We start from the raw sequence: 14,102 nt of genomic DNA on the forward strand, positions 1-14,102 counted from the left end.
GTGTTTGCAATGCCAATGAGCATACGGAAAGGGAATTGTTAAATAGCTTGAGGGTTATTATAGCTCAGTAACCTAAAGACATAAAAGCACAATTTTATATGTTAGGGCTGAATCTAGCTTAGTTATAGAAGAAGTAAAGAATTCAGAAACACCCAAATTTCACAATAGATAATAAGTATTACTATGTTATTTTCTCTGCCCCCAAATAATATAGGTCCATAGTTAAAAATTCAAATATTATAGAAATATGTTAACTGAAAGACTAGAAGTAACTCCTAGCTACATTGTCACCTGTCTCCCCATAAAAATGTTATTAAAATGTTGGCTTGTATTTCTCTTACATTCTTTTTTATATGAATTAATTCATACTGTATAGGGCATTGCAACTTGCCTCCCCCCCACTTCACAGTTATATATCTTTTTTAAAAAAATTATTTATTTGAGAGAGAGAGCGCACACAAACAGAGGGAGGGGCAAAAGGAGAGGGAGAGAGAATCTTAAGCAGACTCTGTGCTGAGCACAGAGCCCTACCAGGGGCTTGATCCTAGGATCCTGAGATCATGACCTGAGCTGAAACCAAGAGTCAGATGCTCAGTAGACTGAGCCACCCAGGCACCCCAACAACCATACATCTTGATGTCCACCCAAGTTAGTAGTTAATTACCATCTCATTCTTTTCAATCATAAGATAGAATTCCATTTAATGATTATACTGTAACTTAAAATTGATGATTATTATTTACTTTGCTATATATTTTTCTTTTTCCCATGGTTATTTTACTTTTCGTTTTTGAATCTCTTCTACTTAGGCACACGTAGAAAAATAAAAAGCCTAGTTTGACTAGAAAAAGTGGCAAATAGTGAAACAAGTGCTACTTTTGAATGGCAAATTTCCAGTTCTGTGGAATAAGCATACAATGATCTCAAAAAGATAAAACAAATGATATGTCTGTTTTGAATTTGAAAGAAAATTCAGAAAAAATAAAAAATAAATAAAAATAAAAAATATTCAGGTGTTAGTAATAAATGGATCAATATCTCTCAGATTCAAAAATTAAATTTCCCTCAATTGTAGAAGCAGAAGAATTTCTGGGAGAAATATATTGTACTGTAAAAATAAACATTCACATTTAAAATTAGGGACAGAATATCTGTGGTCCTGCTCAGAAAGCAGTGTTATATCTACAGAGCTCGTAAGTCATTGAAAGGTCAGGGATAAGGAATGAGCCATTCTGATGACCTGTGTCCAGGTAAATAAAAGAATAGTAACTGGATCACTTGCATCGACAATTGCCTTGTCCTTCTGCTGTCATTCTGCCTCATCTCTTTCAAACTCTCCACAGCTATAGCTGTCTTCCTGCATTAATGTCCTCCCTTCTCTATGCAATTCAACAATCTTTTCCTCTTGAAAGAGCAAGGACATTGAGTAAGGTGAAGGCCTATGACTCACTATTGCAATTTATCTATGCTAGCCTTGCTGGTCTATCTCCCTTCTTGTCCCTCAGAGGTAACCACTGTCTAAATTTTATAATTAACATTCCCTTGTTTACACGCTAGTTTTAAACAAATGTATATGTGTTCCTAGATAACATATCATTTAGTTTTGTTTGGTTGTAAGCTTTGTCAAAGGACAACTTGAACAAAATCTGTGAACTCCAGTGTTACGTTTCTAAGAGTTATCTATGCTGCTGAACATACCTGCTGTTTCCTCATGTTCCCCACTACAGAACATTTCATGATCTGGATATATCAAAATTTATTTCTCTTTCATTCAATTGTGAGTACTTTTAAATTTTCATTCTTGATTTCTTCTTGGATCCATGAGTTATTTAGAAGTCTATTTTAAAATCCCATTTATTTAAGCTTACCTTTAGAAATTAAAATGTGCTGTTACATAGATTTTAAGTTAAACTTAAATCTTCAAAAAATTAGTCTATTAATTTCTAAATCTATTGGGAGACTTTAGTAGAGATTACAGGGTCTAAATCAGTGATCAACAAACCCAGCCTGCCACCTGTTTTTCTACACTAGTGAACTAAGAATGGTTGACTCATTTTAACTGGTTAAAAAACATGAAAGAAGGATAATACTTTGAGGTGGGTGAAAATTACAGACAATTCAAAATCTGGGGCACCTGGGTGGCTCAACTGGTTAAGCTGCTGATTTGATTTCGGCTCAGGTCATGATCTGGGGGTGGTGGGATTGAGCCCCGAGTCTGGCTCAATGCTCAGCACAGTCTGTCCCTATCCCTCTGTCCCCCCACCCCTCCCCCCTGCCCGCTCTTGCACATGCTCTCTCACTCCAAATAAATAAATAAAAATCTTTTAAAAAATTCAAATTTAGTGCTCCTAGATAAAGTTTTATTGGAAAAACAGTCATGGCCATTAATTTAAGTACTATCTTCGCTCCTGCAGGAAAAGATAGCTGACTTGCATAAACATATTTTCTATGGCAGCTTTCATGCTATGGTAGCAGAGTTGAGTAGTTGCAACAGAGACCTGCAAAGCCAATGTACTTACTATCTGACCCTTTACAGGAAAAGTTTTTCAACCCTTGGTCTAGATAATACAAATTCTTTGAAATGTATTAAGTATGTTGGTTAATTTATGTAAATATGTATATATATTTTTTAGATTTATTTATTTGAGAGAGTATGCGCCTGCATGTGGGTGAGTGGGGGAGGGGCAGAGGGAGAGGGAGAGGAAGAGAATCCCAAGTAGACTCCCTGTTGAGCACAGAGCCCGACAAGGGGCTGGATATCACAACCCTGAGACCACCCCAGCAGAAACCAAGATTTGGAAGCTTGACCAACTGAGCCGCTCAGGTGCCCCAATTTTTGGAAATATTTCTTATGGGTTTGTTGAGAATGTCCATTCTCTAAATGTTGTATACCTATAGATCTACATCTATATATCCATATCTATCTATATACATGGAATTATGAATAATTTATTGATAGGTGAGAGGGTGTTGAAATATCCCCCCGTAATGGTGGATTTATCAATTTCTCCTTATTGATTTATCATTAAGTTGTAACTTTGTCCATCTCCAATAATATTTTTGTATCTTAAGTCCCCTGTGTATGATATCAATATAGCTACACCAATCTCCTTTTCATTGTTTTATACCTGATATAGTGTATGTTTTTAGTTCCTGGAGCCTCAAAACAATAACAATAGGAACATCAAAGATCACTGAGTACAGATCACCATGCCAAATATAATAATGAAAGAGTTTTAAATATTGCAAGGATTACCAAAACGACACACAGAGATATGAAATGAGCAAATGCTATTAAAAAAAGGTGCTGATACACTTGCTGGATGCGAGGTTGCCACAAACCTTCAATTTGTAAAACAAACAGACAAACAAACCCCCACCCAGTACCTTTGAAGTGCAATAAAGTGAAGTGCAATAAAACAAGGGATGCCTGTATGCGTTTTTCAAATTTATCTACGGATATGTTTTGCATTAGTTGCTTTTAAGACTGCCTATAAAGCTACACACAGTAGTCTCTAAATGATATTCAGGCATTAGATTGGGAGATTGGAATGGGGATGGGTATTTGAAGATTATATTTGACTCCTCAGCAGTTTAGGTATAGCTCGTAGTCTTCAGATTACATACATTCAGCCACTAAAATTTCTTCACATTTTCTATATATAGCTTTACACACAGCTGTAGACTTACTCCATCCCTCAAGTTTTGCAACCTCACTCCACATCTGAAAGACCCTATTCATTTCGTATGTCTTTCTTTGTTCTGTCCTGCATTATTTTCATCCCCTATACCAACATAAACAAATGAGATTTTTAGAAAGGGGACACTTGTATATGGTGTCACTGTAAACAGGCAAGTTTGACCAATTCTCAGCAAAAGTATAAAAGAGATTAACATTGGTTCTAAGCACTTAGAAAAGGTAATGGGGATCATTGATGCCAGAATGGGTTAATTTGAAAATGGATCCTGTTTAACTAGCTTTGCTTTGTTTTGTCCCCCCCCCCCTTTTTTTTTAGATTTTATTTATTTGACAGGGAGAGAGACAGTGAGAGAGGGAACACAAGCAGGGGGAGAGGGAGAGGGAGAAGCAGGCTTCCCGCCGAGCAGGAAGCCCGACGCGGGGCTCGATCCCAGGACTCTGGGATCATGACCTGAGCCGAAGGCAGACACTTAACGACTGAGCCACCCAGGCGCCCCCCACCCCTTTCTTTAATAGGTACTTGGACTGGTGTATTTAGGCTTGCTAGAGGCAGTGAATTTTCATTTCAGTAAAACATTTAGAAAACCATTCATGAAATCTTTGTTGGTTATAGTATGATTGCATGAACTAGAGTGCTTGATCTCGAAAAGTGTTGGTTCATAAATTATTATCTTGGAGACTATTTTTGGTGGTGGGCTACAAGATTCTTTTATTTTTTTCAAAAGATTTTATTTATTTATTTATTTATTTATTTATTTATTTATTTATTTGACAGAGAGAGAGAGAGAGAGAGAGTACAAGCAGGCAGAGCGGCAGGCAGAGGGAGAGGGAGAAGCAGGCTGAGGGAGAAGCAGGCTCCCCGCCCAGCAGGGAGCCGGATGTGGGGCTGGATCCTGGATTCTGGGATCATGACTTGAGCCGAAGGCAGAGGCTTAACCGACTGAGCCACCCAGGCGCCCTTACAAGATTCTTTTCTAAGCCTGTTTTATATAATTTTATTAGACTTAGGTGGAAACAAAGAAGCCATGTTCATTAACTTCACAGATACTATAAGTTAAAAGTGATCACTAATAAGATTTCAAAATCTCAAATTATGTCTTAAAACAAGATGAAATTTAATATGGATCAAAGGCAAAAATTGGGTTTAAACATGTAGAATTATAGAAACATAGACTATGTAAGGTGGAAGCTATGGTTTAATTATAGTCCATGTAAAATAGACTTGGATGTTTTATTCAACTCTAAGTAATACATTTGCTAAAAGAAAAACCTAACACAAGTTTGGGATACCTTACTGACAGGGTATGCTTGGATCAAGGGGCTACTGATCATTTTTTAACAAAGTTCTTAGCCCACTGTATTTGAGTGTTGTGTTCTCTTTTGAGTGCACAATTTAAGAAGGAAAAGGAAAAGTTGAAGGACATGCAAAGCAGGGTAAAAAGTGTGGTTATGACGGCTCACCATTCCATTTGACAAATAAAAGGATCCAAAAATTTTGAAAAATAGAAAAATATTAGATATTCTGATAGTAGTTTGGTTCAAATATTTCAAGGCCTGCAATGTCTGTAAAGAGTGAGATTAATTCCTTGGGGTCAGAATCAGCACCAGTGGTGTTAAGGCAAGTTGAGCTGATGTTCACAAAGCAAATGATTATAGACATTTTAAGCAGACCTGGGTTTTAATTCTGGCATCAGTATTGGCTGTGGCAAAAGAGATGATACTTCTGAGCTTTACTTCCCTGTTGAATAGGGATAATAAGGCCTACCTCATTTTAAGGATTAGAAATAATACATAAAAATTGCTTAGTTCCTGACATAGGTAAAAACTGAATAATCATGATTATACATAATACCAATAAAATATAAAGATTTCCAACATGGTAAAAGTTTAAGTGGATGATGGTATGATGGAAATATTGCAGAGAGGATTTCTACTTAAGATAGGGGACTGGACTTAAGGTCTATTTGAACTTTTAACATAATGGTTTCCCCTGACTCCGTTGTGCTTTTCCTTGTCTCACAAAGCAAGCAGGTCCACTCTGTTTTAACCAAGTTTATCTTCGTTGATTTCTGAGAGTCAATTGCCTTTAAAGAAGTTTGAACAGGAAGGGGGCGTAGCTATGACAATTGAGTGTTTTAAGAGTAAGAAAATACAACGCTCGAAGACTACAGGGCTTCTCATTTAGTGGCTCAGTGAGCTACTCATGCAGCTACTCATTACGAGGGCTGGTTAAGTTACGAGAGGGATTAAGTGAAACAATCTCCACTACTTCAAACCACATCAGGCTCTTGGCAAGAACTACGTGAAGAACGGGATCTCAGGCAGGCTTGCGAAGCGGGTCTGGGCTTGCTGGCTGGAGCTAAGGACCGCACGGAGGCCCCTGGGTGCCACTAGTTGACGGCATGAATAGAAACAAAAAAGAGGAGAGCGACAAAATGGGGAAAATAGGTGGCAGGGCCGCGAGAAGGAAGACGAAGGTTGGCGGGTGGTTGGGCGCGGCGAGCTTTCTGCCCACGAGTTGTGCGCCAGGACCCGGGGCGCTGGAACTGGGCGCTCCCATGGCCAGGGGCATCAACCCTTGCCCGGGGGCGAATCTCCCCACACGCTCTGTTCTCCCTCCCGCGTCTCCCAGCTGCTAGTCGGTCCTGCTAGGGCACTTCTCGAAACCTGTCCGCAGCTAGGAACCTTGGCCCGACTTTGATGGCCTCGATAACTTAGCGCGGCACCCTGACCTCTTTTCTCCCGCCCCTCTCCCGCCCACCCGGCCCCACCGCCCAGTACACCTCCCGCGCTGGGGTCGACCAGATACTCTGCGGCTCGGCTGCCGGCAAGACCCGGAGAGTGGAGCCAGCTCGGACCGCGCCGGGCGCGCGCGCCCGCGCCTTCTCGCTCGCTCCTAGCAGGGCTAGTGGGCATGCGCGGCGCGCGGCTGCCTTTGGCGGCGAGCGGGTGAGCGGGCGGGCAGCTCCAGACTTCACAGGCGGCGGCGGGCGCGGCGGTCTTGCCCCGCGCGAGGCCGGCGCTGTGCTCGCCCCGGAGATCGCTGCTCCCCAGTCGGGCGCAGACGGCGGCTTTGCGGCTCGCGGAGGATTGGAAGGGCGTGGTCCAGGTCGGGGGCTTTCTCCTGGCCGCCTCCTGCCTCGTCCCGTCTCGAGGCGCCTCCGGGGAAAGCCACGGCCCCGAGGGCGGATCCGAGGTAAGAGCCCCTCGGGCGAAAGGCGCCGGCCGGGGGTCCAGCTGTTTGAACTCAGCCTCGATTTTTAAAAATCCGCTTTTGTGTGCTTGGATGGAGCGGTGCCAGGCACCGCGTCCGCTTTCATTCACTTTGACTGCTTTCAGCTGGTGTTGGGGGCCAGGTGTGCCGGGGCGCTGCTGCCGGAGCGCGTCCGTGCGCCGGGTCGTGGGGCGCCACGGAGCGGGTGCCGACCTTCGGCCGCCCAGCCGCGCGCCGAACCCGGGGCTCCGGGAGGGTGGGCAGAGAAGATTCTCCGTGTCCTTGTGATATTTCCTGGTAACCTGAGCTTCCGCACACGCACCTGCGCTTATCTGGTCGGTGGGGCGACTTCGGAGCCGGTATTCTCACAGCTTATTTTAGGCTTGGGGTTTCGAGAGCTACCCTCCCCACCCTCAAATGGAGGGGGGGTCTTTTCAGATTGGTAGTTTGGGGCAAGGTCCCACCATCGCATACCCTCAAATTAAGATAGCTCATTGTTTTTGAATAGTTGTCACTCCTGATTCCTGTTGACTTTCCGTTCTTAGTTTGTTCCACTTTACTCACCATTTTACTTTTGGAAGATGGCCTTTCTGGTGTCTTTGTCAATTAATGCCTTTGGAGTAGATTTCCCCACGTATGAAGACCCGGCTCGCTCTTCTTTCCTTTCAAGGACTATCTGTATGCAAAAATCTTTGCACGGATTGTTCTCTTCCTTTGCATTGTTTCTCAAATCCTTATTTTCCCGTAGACCCATCGTACTGCTGGAATCTCTTTGGGGGTAAGACGCCTGTGGTATTAGGATTTGAAAACCAGAGACGTCTAGGGCGGTAGAGCATTAAGAATTGGAGTTCTCCTTTACAAAATATATTTTAATGAAATGTATTACTGCTTTTCTTTTGAAGGTTTCAGTTTTTGTCTCATAAGAGGAATAGGTAATATCTTAAGAGTTCAGATAAAACTTGGTTTCAGATGCATATGAACAGCTTGATTTTGGCTTTGTTATTCTTTTTTTTTTAAAAGATTTTATTTTTGTTTGCTGGAGAGAGAGCGAGAAAGAGTACAAGCGAGGGAGTGGCAGGCAGAGGGAGAAGCAAGGAGCCCGATGCGGGATTCGATCCTAGGATCCTGGGATCATGACCTGAGCCGAAAGCAGACGCCCAACCTACTGAGCCACCCAGGCGTCCCTGGCTTTGTTATTCTTTTGGGAGATAGGAGAATTAGGATTCCCAGATGACTTTATATATGTGTATGTATATGTATATATATAGTTATATTCATATACATATAGATATATATGTGTGTATACATATGTATCCATACACACACGGATATATACAGAAACAGCAAAGTAGCTGTGTTGAGTTTTGCTTCTAATTTATTTCTACTGAGAGGATACCATTCTAAAGGGACTTGGGTTTTGCAAATGTGCAGTAAATGTAGATCCTGTGGTCATTGAAATTAAAGTCAATGTTATCCTCTCTCACCTAGTATAGATTTTCAATTTGGAATTGGAGTTTTTTGGACAGGTTCTTATAGTTCTTAAGTTGCTAGTGTGAAAAAATTTTGGTCATGAGTTCACACTTTGACTTACAATTAGAAAAATAATACACTTTATAGAATTGCCACTAAAGGGTATCACAAATGTAATAACATTTTATAGAAAGCCTTTAGTGCAGAATTCAAAGACTAAGACTTTTTAAAATTCCACAAGTCATTCACTCCACAGCAGAAAAAAAAATGAAGAAAACTTTTTTTTTTAAGATTTTATTTGTTTATTTGACAGAGAGAGACACAGCGAGAGAGGGAACACAAGCAGGGGGAGTGGGAGAGGGAGAAGCAGGCTTCCCGCTGAGCAGGGTGCCTGATGCGCAGCTCCATCCCAGGACCCCGGGATCATGACCTGCCGGAAGGCAGAAGCTTAATGACTGAGCCACCCAGGCGCCCCAACAAGAAAACTTTTAATTCCACTATTCTGAAATAACCACTGTTCACAATATTTGGTACATTCTCTTTGAAATATTTTTTCTTCCCACTTTCCAGTGTCATTGAATATCAATAAATAGTAATCTTCACCCTTTTATTGATGGTGGGAGAATACTTGAAGTTGTATTTGGGGTGATTTTTCAGCATGGTTTATTCTGGTTTGTTCTTGGGAGTCTAATGTCTAATTTTGAACACTTTGCTTGTTTCCGATCAAATGAAAATATTTCATTTTGTTTTCATTTCTCATTTTTTCTCTTTTCAATTTTTTACCTATGCTGATACTTTTCAGTTATCAGTCCTTTAGGCTTCGTACTCTTTGCTTTCAGTTTTTATTTGACCCCAAATCCTAGACCCTTCCTTTTCTTGTGTTATGCTACATACATGTTCACTCACTGCCTTTTTTTTTTTTTCTGCTAACTCTCCAGTTTTCTTCATTTACCTATTTTAATTTTGCAAGAGCTCACTTAAACCATGGTTTGTATAAGAGAATATAGTATCCACAATAAGAGATGATGGTTTTCCTCAAGGTCTCTCTTTAGATGCTTGAAGTTTTGCTGGGTGGGTATTTTAGCACTGATTTCTTTATATAAAATTTAAGTTAGCTTTGGTGGGTTGTATTAAATAGATTTGGATCATCACAGAACAACCTAAGTTAATGACAGGTTACAAACTTTCAGACATCTGCAATGGTATGTAAGGGGAAAAGTGGAATTTTAGTTAAAGTACTTTAGCTATAGTATATGCCTGCTGGGAATTACTGCATGAAATTGTCTGCAGCTGTTAGTGATTGAAAATATTTTCTTAAGGAAAATTCTGTAACAACATAGTTGTCAACATTTTAACTTTAATGTATGCAGGGAAGGTGTTCAGTGCTTCACTACAGCCTCTTCAGTGATTTCTAGATACATTCTTAGACGGTATTTAAAAATATATATATATTATTTTTTAGATCAGTTTCAGATTTACAGAAAAAGTGTAAAGATAGTGCAGTGACTTCTTATATACACTGTTACCCAACTTCCTCTCTTATTACATCTTATATTAGTATTTGTGATGATTAATGAAGCAGTATTGGTACATCATTACTAACTGAAATTCACGCTTTATTTAGCTTTCCTCAGTTTTTACCTGATGTCCTTTTTCCTGTTCCAGGGCCCTACCATCTTAGATACCACATTACACTTAGTTGTCATGTCTCCTTATGGTCCTTTTGACTGTGACAGCTTGTTAGACGTTGTTTTTGATGACCTTCACAGTTGTGAGGAGTATTGGTCAGGTATTGTGTAGAATGCTCTTCAGTTGGAGTTAGTGTGACTTTGTTCTCATGGTCAGACATGGCTTTTAGTCTTTTGAAAGGAAGGTCACAGAAGTAAAATGCTGTTTTTATTACATCATATAAAAGGTACGTTCTATGAACATGACTTATCACTGTTGATAATGATCTTGATCACCTGTCCGAGTTAGTGTTTGGTAGGTTTCTGCCCTGAAAAGTTACTCTTCTTCTTTCCATGCTGTACTTTTAGAAGGAAGTCACTGTGCACAGCACACATTTAAGGAGTGGATAGTTTTACTTCTCCTCCCTGAGGGTGGGGTATCTATATAGATTATTTAGAATTCTTCTGCGTGTCAGATTTTTCTTGTCTCCCCATTTATGTATTTACTCAGTCATTTACTTATATTGGTCCGTACTCATGGATATACATTATATACTTTGGGTTATAATCCAGTACTACTTTATTTTGTTGCTCAAGTTGTTTCAGCTTTGGCCATTGGGAGCTCTTTCAGTTGGCTCTTGTGTCCCTTTGACATGTCTCCGTCAATGTGAGGTTTTTTTTTTTTTTAATCATTTCTTTACTTTCTGGCATTAAAAGGTGCGCCAGGGTCATCTTTTATATTTCCATTTCCTGTCCCAGTCCTAGAATCAGCTGGAAAGAATCTGTTTCATCTTCTTGGGAAATAGTATTAGAAGCCAAGATTTGGGTGCTGGGTTCTTATTGCTACTGGGGTGTCAATGCCTCTAGACCCTCTTATTTACAGAGCAGGAAACGTATGTATGTGTACAAACCCTGTATATATGCCTATCTATACATATTTCTCTATGTAATCATATGTATTCATGTTAAGCAAAATATGAGTTCATATTTTGAGTCTATAACATAATATGAGTCTACAACTCTGCCTACCCCATTACCATTTATATCGTTATGGCCTTTTCTTCTTGCTTATCTGTAAACTCATTCCAACCATGAAAAGAAATCTGGCTCCCACCATCTGTCATACATTTACTTAATTGTCAGTCCTTTTATATACTTATAGCAGTATTGAAATTGTTAACTTATATTCTCTTTACAGAGAGTGGGAAACAACTTTATCAACTAGAGTACAGTTCTTATGTCCGTTCCTTTTGCTTTTAGTTTAGATTCCATTCCTTTTTCTCCTATCCCACTTAGTGAAGTAGTTGCACACAGGAATAATAGTGTCAGGGACGCCTGGGTGGCTCTGTCTTTAAGCGTCTGCCTTTGGCTCAGGTCATGGTCCCAGGGTCCTGGGATTGAGCCCCACACATCGGGCTCCCTGTTCCCTGTTCGGCGGAAAGCCTGCTTCTCCCTCTCCCACTCCCCCTGCTTGTGTTCCCTCTCTCGCTCTGTCTCTCTCTGTCAAATAAATAAATCTTCAAAAAAAAATAGTGTCAGATCCTTTTGTTACAATTTTTATTCCATCCTGGGATCCTTCTGACCTTCTAAATGATTTTTTTTTTAAGTTTGCATACATTAAAGTTCTCTCTTTGTCCTGTAAAGTTCTCTGGGTTTTGACAAATGCATCATTTCATGTATCCATTAGTATAGTATCAAAGCATTATACATTAAAAAAACCCGTTCTTCATTTATCACTCCCTTAATCCACCCTCCCCTCTTCTCCCCCTCCCCCACAACAACTGATTTTTTTTTTTTTTTAATTGTCCCTATAGTTTTGCCTTTTCCAGACATCATATAATCGGAATCATACAGCCTTTTCAGACTGGCTTCTTTCACTTATGAATATGCATTTAAGGTTCGTTCATGTCTTCTTGTGATTTGATAGCTCATTTCTTTTTATCACTTGATAATTTTGCATTGTGTGGGTATATCAGAGTTTGTGTATCTATTCATTTATCGATGGACATCTTTGTTGCTTCCAGTTTTTGGAAACTATGAACAAAGCTGCTACAAATATTCATGGACAAGTTCTTGTGTAGACACAAGATTTCACATCATTTGGGTAAATACCTAGGAACATGATTGCTGGATAATATAAGATTATTGTTAGCTTTATAAGATATTGCCAAACTGTTCTCCAGAGTGGCTGTGCCATTTTGCATTCCCATCAGCAATTAATGCAAGCTTCTGTTGCTTCTCATCCTTGTCAATTTTTGATATTGTCAGTTTTTTGGATTTTATGCATTCTAATAGGTATAGTAATATCTCATTGTTGCTTTAATTTGCCATTCCCTAATGACATTTAATGTTAAACATCTTTTCGTATGCTGTTGTCTTTGTATATTTTCCTTGGGGAGATATCTGTTCTGAACTTTTGCCCTTTTTTTAATAGGGTTGTCAGTTTTCTTACTGTTTTAAGAATTCTTTATATCTTTTTCATACAGTCACTTTATCAGATATGTATTTTGCAGATATTTTCTTCTAGTCTGGCTTTTCTTTTTATTCTCTTAACAGTGTCTTTTCAGAGCAGATGTTTTTAATTTTAATGAATCTCAATTTGTCAATTTCATGGATAGACTTTTGGTGTTGTATTTTAAAAATTCATTGCCAAACTCAAGGCCATCTAGATTTTATCCTTTTTTTTTTTTTTAGGAGTTTTATAATTTTACTTTTAGGTCTTTGATCCATTTTGAGTTCATTTTTATGAAAGGTGTAAAGTCTCTGTCTAGATTCACTTTATTCATTTGTACCAAGACCAAGTAAATGAGATTTTTCAGTCAAGTAGATTATAAATTGGGCTTAGGATTGAAAAGAAAGTGTTTTTATTTGATTTTTAAAAACCTTCTGCAGAATTGCTTAAAGGAAACAGTTGAGAAATGACTTGGAAACTAAAATGTAGTAATACATATAGACTGTGTGTTGAGATTGGTTTCTGGACATTTGTGGAAGATGGAATTGTGTTGTTTTTTTTTTTAATAAAAGATTTTATTTTTTTATTTAAAAAAAGATTTTATTTATTTATTTGCTAGAGAGAGAGCACAAGCAGGAGGGAGAGGGAGAAGCAGGCTCCCCACTTAGCAGGGAGCCTGATGTATGACTCTATCCCAGGACCCTTGGATCATGACCTGAGCCAAAGGCAGACACTTAACTGACTGAGCCACCCAGGCACCTGGAAGGTGGAATTATTAATACAGAGTGATATCTATCAGTTTTTTCAGATCTAACCATAAGAAATAATTAATAAGGTTTTCTTTTTTGCAAAGAGGATCTGAAATAAGGGATTTGCAAGGTGTATGCTGAGAAGAGGCAGATGATGTATGTACCATCTAGAAACTTGAGACTTAACTGTATGGTCTTGAATCGTATCCTATGCCATTCTTCTTGCCAGAAAGAAGTGGGTTTTTTTTAAGTACCTTTCTTTTGATATGTCAGTAACACTGTTACTGACATTGGGGCCAGAATTTTTATATCGTTATGCTACGGATAGAATCATTAGCTTCCAAAAAGCATCTAGTGAGGTCTGACATAGTCAAAGTAGCAGCTTTGGTGTGGCAGGTGTTATATACATTATCTTTTTAAACTCTTACAAGAGCTCTTTAAGGCAGTTCTCCTTATTTCCATATTACAGGTAAGAAATGTGTTCAGAAAGATAAAGTGACTTATCTGTGATCCATATGGAAAGAAAGGGACAGAGTTTGGATGGGAACTTTGATCTTTTTTGACTCCAAAACTTTCCAGTTGGCTGTGAGGTCTCTCATAAAAGAAAAGTGCAAGGATAGTTAGTATCAGGTGTCCTTGATTTTATTATTTTCTTTAAAATTGTACATTACTTAAATTACTACTGAGTTAAATGAGAATGGCTCAAAAATTGTGTTTTTGAGATACATGGAGATGATTTTAACCTTTTTCTTTTTTTCCTGTTGACTGATCTGCATCTTACTGGCCCAGAGGTGTGAATTATTAGAAAATGATTATAAAGAATGAAGTTCCTTTAAAGAGAGGAACTTGT

General features: G+C 39.3%; 1 protein-coding gene across 4 annotated transcripts in view; it reads left to right on the plus strand.

Moving 5' to 3' along the window:
- Positions 1-6,630: 6,630 nt before the first annotated feature.
- The window catches only part of EPS8 (EGFR pathway substrate 8, signaling adaptor), a 177,930-nt gene continuing 170,458 nt past the window's right edge, over positions 6,631-14,102 (plus strand). For all 4 annotated transcript variants that reach the window (XM_045873804.3, XM_045873803.3, XM_045873807.3 and 1 more), the window contains exon 1: positions 6,631-6,896. The gene's annotated coding sequence lies outside the window, so the exon portion shown is untranslated. The remainder of the gene's footprint in view (positions 6,897-14,102) is intronic.

The sequence above is a fragment of the Mirounga angustirostris genome, unplaced genomic scaffold (assembly GCF_029215605.1).
Source record: "Mirounga angustirostris isolate CCGP_5_RB_7025 unplaced genomic scaffold, mMirAng1.0.hap1 SCAF_5, whole genome shotgun sequence".
Taxonomy (NCBI): Eukaryota; Metazoa; Chordata; class Mammalia; order Carnivora; family Phocidae; genus Mirounga; species Mirounga angustirostris.